General features: G+C 40.8%; 1 non-coding gene across 1 annotated transcript; it reads right to left on the bottom strand.

Moving 5' to 3' along the window:
• Positions 1–995: 995 nt before the first annotated feature.
• On the bottom strand, positions 996–1,099 carry LOC145508066 (U6 spliceosomal RNA). Its single transcript, XR_014055333.1, has one exon. It is a non-coding gene; the product is annotated as a U6 spliceosomal RNA (small nuclear RNA).
• Between the last annotated feature and the right edge of the window lie 5,407 nt (positions 1,100–6,506).

Below are 6,506 nucleotides of genomic sequence, written 5' to 3' on the forward strand. Positions count from 1 at the left end.
TGATTTCTCCTTAAGGAATTGATGAAAATCCTCAGTTAAAGGAACTATTTTCATTCTGAATTTCTTTTCTTTTAGGTTCTCTTTATCTGTCTGTGTATGTGTGTGTGTGTGTGTGTGTGTAGCCCTTGTCACCATTTTTCTAGTAGGTTTGCACTGGAATAAAATGTTCTGGAATAAGATACTACTTATTGCAGACAATTTTTGGTCTTGGCTTCTGTATTTGTCATTTCTTGCAATAGGTTTTGTTTCCATATTTTTGTCTTCCTAGTATCTGGTATCCTTCCCTGTGCTGTGTGAATTTCCTACTTCCTATGTTGTGTGAATCCTTAGGCTGTGTGTACAATTTTTGGTCTTTCTGGAAGATGGAGCCTGATTCCCATTTTAGAAAGCTAACTGACTAGATGCACAGTATTCCAGATTCTTGAGGCAGAGTATGTATAGTTTACCTGTGTGTATGTGTCCTCAGTCACTCAGTCATATCCAGCCCTTTGTGATCCCTAATGGACTCTAATCCATTAGGCACCTCTGTCCCTGGAATTTTTCAGGCAAGAATACTGGAGCAGTTTGCCCTTTGCTACTCCCAAGGTATCTTCCTGAATCAGGGATTGAACCCATGTCTCTTGCATCTCCTGCACTGGTAAGTGAAATTGAAAGTCACTCAATCGTGTCCGACTCTTTGCAACCCCATAGGTATAGTCTGTGGAATTCTCCAGGCCAGAATACTGGAGTGGGTAGCATTTCCCTTCTCCAGGGGATCTTTCCAACCCAGGGATCGAAGCCAGGTCTCCCACATTGCAGGCGGATTCTTTACCAGCTGAGCCACAAGGGAAGCCCGAGAATACTAGAGTGGGTAGCCTATCCCTTCTCCAGCAGATCTTCCCGACCCAGGAATCAAACCAGGGTCTCCTGCATTGCAGGCGTATTCTTTACCACCTGAGCTATGCGGGAAGCTCCACTCCCTCCTACTCGCCCCACCCCGGCCCCCAGGGCCGGGGTTGGGGGTGGAACGCGCTTCAGAATTTGCGTGTCATCCTTGCACAGGGTCCATGCTAATCTTCTCTGTATCGGTCCAATTTTAGTATATGTGCTGCAGAAGGAAGATTCTTTACTACTGTGTCACCTGGGAAGCCCCATAGTTGACTGAATATCAGCCAATCAAATTCTGTAGCCATTCAGACAGGAGCTAGTGATTGATAGAAGCAGATTGTGATAGTGGCAGCAGTAGTAGTATGTTTCCAAGAGCAGCTATGGCAGTAGTTCCAGTGGCAGCATCCAGTGTCCAGGGCTGGTCCTCCAGGCAGTGGCAGCTGCAATGTGCTCTGTAGCATCTCGCAACCAGTGGTGGCAGCAGCAGTGTCTTTACTAGACCAGTTCTGTGACAGGATTCAGGCTGGGCTTCTTGCTACTTCCTGACTTCCTGTGCTTCTGCACAAGTCTATTTCTCCACACTTACCAAAATTCTGTGCAAAGTCCAATATACTTTCAATAAGTACATTTTCTGCTTAAATGAATCAGAATAGATTTCTCTTGGTTGCAGCGAAGATCATTGACTAACAGATTTGTGAAGTCTTTATTAGTGAGAAAACTAGTGAAAAAACTTACTTTGCTCTGTAGATGATAGCTAGCTTTGCTACTTGTCCTTGTTTAGTTGCTAAGACATGTCTGACTCTTTTGCGACCCCATGGACTGTGGCCTGCCAGACTCCTCTGTCCTTAGGATTTCCCACTGCAGAATACTGCAGTGGGTTGCCATTTGTTTCTGCAGGGGATCTTCTTTACCCAGGGATCCAATTCTTTACCACTAAGCCACCTGGGAAACCCAGCTTTGCTCCTCTGTAAACCTCAAAAAAGGTTTTTCTGTCTCCCTGTTGAAATGTGCTCCTTTATATAAGCTCTCTATATAGGTTATATGCTGTGGTTTCTGCTGCACTTAAGCAGTGAGGCTGATAAATTTTCTACCATTTGACAAAAAGAGTAACTTTAAAAGTCGGAGCTAAAAGTAGAAAATTCATCTTCAGAAATACAGATACCATAACTATTTTGTCATCATTTCTAATGATGACAATGATATATTCCAAATTCAACCAATTCTCACATCTCTACTTCAACACTGTCATCATCATCTCTCCACAGATGACTCAGCAACTGAATAACTGATCCCTGGTTTGTCTCCTGCCCATCCTAGCCATCTCCCACGTGTCCAGGTTACCTTCCAAATAAAATTGTTAATGACATCTCAGCACGATTTAGGGGAAAAGTCTTTAATCATCTCTATGGTTTACAAAGAGCTACATTCTTTTGGTTTTGGCTACATCTCTGACTTCATTTTCTACCACTTTCCATTGTGCTGCGCTGGCCTTTTTGCTGCTCCTTTACCGAGTCCTCAATGCTCCTGTCTCAGGTCCTTTGCACTTGCTGTTTTCTCTGCCTGGAAGATTCCTTTCCCAGATGCTCACAGAACTCATCCACTCACTTAGTTCTGATCTCTGTTTTGACACCATCTCCACAGAAAGGACTTTACTCATCATTCTTTCTAAATGACCATACTTGTCATTCTTTGATCCCTATTCTACTTTATTTTCTCCTCATAATTCTTATCACCATCTGACATTATGCAAGCCTTTGTTTGCTTATTTATTTTATTCCCCACCCCCATGAAAATGTGAGCTTTGTGGAAGAGGCAGAGACTCTCATGGCTATATTACAAGTGCCTGGTCAAGTGTCTGACACACAGTATTAAATACAGGGCTGAAGGACAGTTTAGAGTTGAGTACTGGTTGAGTATAGAAAACTGCTGCATAGAATCTCAGATTTTCTTTACTACTATTGCACGAGTTGTTTTATTGGAGCTGGACTCAAACATAAAATCTTTGAGAGAAGCATGAACTTAGCACCTGACAAACTCTAAAAGTCTCTGTATGAGTGACTGAGTAATGACATAAATTAATCGGTGACAAAACCACTCAATAAACATTTAAATAATGATCAAATGATTAAATAAGTAAATGATCAAATATTAATTGAACAGTCAACTTGGAATCCTTAAAAACCCCAGGAAATGACTTGGCATTCCTCAACTCTATATTTTTTTCCAAGAGGTTTATATTTTGTTTTTGTACCAGTGGCTTAATAAATTTTTTGTGAGTTTTTATGTTAAATTAGAGCAGCATGGACAATTTAAATTATTTGTTTAGTTATAGTTCTTATTTGGTTGGTATTTGTGGCTTTTACAGAAATTCAACTAAGCAATTCATTTGCCATCATTTGTCATGTATCCAGGTAAATATTATTTAGTCTGTTCCAAGAATATGGTGCTATCTGATGCTTGCTTCAAGTCAATCAAATTCAGAGCACAGTGCAAGGAAATGTGGAGACTTTCTAAAGAAAATGGCATATTTCCTGCGTTCAAAGAATCTGTCAGTTCTAACATTAGTACAAATTGGTTCTCTTTCTGGGTATGACACTTGGTCTGTTTCCAGCTGAGTCAGTCTCCACCTTAGTTTTCCCAGCTGAAAAAGAAAGCTAATAATATCACTGTCATGAAAAACAGTGGAGAATAGTGAGGTAATGTTTAGAGTTTGAACTTATTAGTAAGGTACAAGTTAAGTCAATACATTTTAAAATGTTTTAGTTGTGTGAAACAACGAACAAAGAAATTAGAGACTCTTCTAGTATCTATTTGAGCTAGATGATCTATTAAAGCTGTAATTCTAACAATTCTCACAAAATAGCTAATGTAGTGTTTTGCAAACTTAAAAAATTGGAATCATTTTGCAATGAAATCTTAAGCTGAGGCATAAGTGCTTAAAGTTGTTAACAGCAAAACTATATACACGTATACTGCTTAGTTAGAATTTGACATTTCTGGGACTTAGGCTATTACAGGATACAACAGCCTGTTAGTTTTATGGTCACCTCCACCAATTCAGATATGGTCTTCCCTTTGGCACCATTAGACAGAGATACCCATTTCCAGGACAGTAATATAAGCTGTCCCAGTGTAATCAAAAGTGAAGTCTAGTTGCTCACCTCCCAAGAGCCATTAAAGAGGCCCGGTTAGTGGAAAAGAAAGTTTGCTTTATTTTGGGTGCTGGCAACCAGAGAGGAGGGTGGCAATGGACTCCTGTCCAAAGGTCGACTTCTCCCCAGTGACAATCAGTGGGCTAGAGCTTTGATAGGTGGAGGGAGGGGGTTATATGTAGACAGCACAGTCAGCTCTTGACAGTCATCGTGAAATTGGTTTGATCAGCATCATCTTGATGGTTTTGAGTACAGTTAATCTTCAGTTCCAGGGACCATTTGTTCCCATTTCCCTGAGGCCAGTTCTTAGAATTGGAACTGTGGCAGTTTATATCATCATGTAGTCTGGTCATCATCTAGCTAACCTGTTGAGGGCTCAGTGCCTATAACATAGCTCACAGGATATGGCTCAGAATATTCTCCCTCACCCTTGAGGAGGAACTAAATGTCCTTGACTATGCTTAATGACTAAGCTATTTTTATTTGGTCTCCTTTGACTCTTTTCCTTTGTTTCTGCATGTTCTCACTTCTATGATTAGATTAGACTTACTCTTTGGCTAAAGTGTTTTCCACAGACAAAAGAAAAGCTGAGGACATGGGGAGGTGGGCAGACCAGAGGGTCCGGGGTAGCGGCCTTAGATAGAAGAGCTAGACTCTTTATCTTAGCAATTTCCTCTCGATATTTTGAGCTATAATCAGCCTTCTCATCTCTTTAACTGTGCTGACTTCTGAAAAATTAAGAACCTAACTATTGCCCAGATGTGATTATCTGTTCTCCCAGTCTGTGTGTGCATGAACACAACACACACACACACACACACACACACACACACACACACACAATATCTGATCCCATTCAAGTTGGTGGTCACAACCCAAAGCAGACTTGCCTCTATCTGTTCTACCAAGGCAGTGTTGGCAGAGAACCTGTAGATCTTGTTCACCTTTGTATTGACATCCCAAACACTGCCTGTATTCATGTATGCATGCATCTATTTACTCACCACTTAGTTAAATACATGCATGCTTTCTCTGCATCTGACACTGTTTTTAACACAGAGAAATAATGTTAAGAGAATTTGATCCTGTCTTTCTGGATATTACCATCCCATGTATGGTTGGTTTAATAGTAACACTTTTTCAGTTAATAAATAGTTTCCTTCTGGCAAATAAAGAAGCAGTCATGACTGGGTAACAAACAAACATTTTTAGAGCAGATTTAGGTTTACAGCAAAATTGAACAGAAAATATGAGAGTTCCCATATACTCCTTGCTCCTCCACCCCCACAGCTTTCCCCACTACCAACATCTGACGTTAGAGTGGTACATGTGTTACAACTGATGAGTCTACGCTGTCACATAAATTACTACCCTAAATCCACAGTCTACATTAGGGTTCACACTTAATGTTGTACATTCTATGGGTGTGGACAAATGTCTGATGACATGTATCTGCAATTTTAGTATCACAGAGCCTAATTTCATTGCCCTCAAAATCTGGCTAGACTTTTAAAATTCTATTTTAGGATTTACAGAATTTAGACTGAATAGCATCTCCTTTCAGATTTTCTGATCAAAAGTTCTGGCTTGGATGATATTTGATTTTCTGAGGAAGCAGCCCATTCCAGCTGAAGCATGCTTTCAGATCAGGTAACCTCACAAATGTAAAAGATCTGGCTTCTTGATCTCTCATAGCAAAGTCATTTCTAGAGAAGTTTCCCAAATGAGGCAGTACATGGACAAAAAAAAAAAAAAACAAAACACCCTGCCTTTATCACTACTAGGCATGAACATCACTTTGATAGTCTTTTGTTTAACCTTTTTTTCCCTTCTGGAAAAGGAGCCTCAGTTGGCTGATTTTATTTTCAGAAACCCACACAGCCTAGAGGGGCTTCTTTATAAATTAGGGATTGGCTGGCATGAGCCCTGCTCCAGTCATGACCCAACCATTAGGCTGAACAGGATTGCCACTAAGATTCACCTTTGCACTTGGCTGCTCACAGGTGGGCTCTAGACCAGGGGTCCCCAGCCTCTGGAATCTAATGCCTGATGATCTGAGGTAGAGCTGATGTAATAATAAGAGAAATAAAGTGCACAATAAATGTAATATACTTGAAGATCTTAAAACCATTCCCCACTCCAGTCTGTGGAAAAACTGTCTTCCACAAAATCAATCCCTGGTACCAAAAAAACTGGGGACCACTGCCCTAGACCCAGAACACAGAGAGTCTCAGACGTCAGAAAACGGTATGAGTTGAGCACAGTTCTACCTGACCCAGTGGTTCCCGAGGCACTGAACACAACTTGAAAGTCAGATTTCTAATTCCTTCCTTTTCAGAGAAGGAAACAGAGACTCACAGGGTGAAGTCACCTGCTTGCTTCAGGTTAAAGAGCAGAGTGGAGGCAAAGCTTATGCTACAACAGCAGGATCTGGCATCATTCCACTGCTTCGTATTAGTGATGTATTTTCCAATGTACTTACTGTCA

The sequence above is a fragment of the Giraffa tippelskirchi genome, chromosome 5, assembly GCF_054371585.1.
Source record: "Giraffa tippelskirchi isolate mGirTip1 chromosome 5, T2T-mGirTip1v1.2.pri, whole genome shotgun sequence".
Classification (NCBI taxonomy): Eukaryota; Metazoa; Chordata; class Mammalia; order Artiodactyla; family Giraffidae; genus Giraffa; species Giraffa tippelskirchi.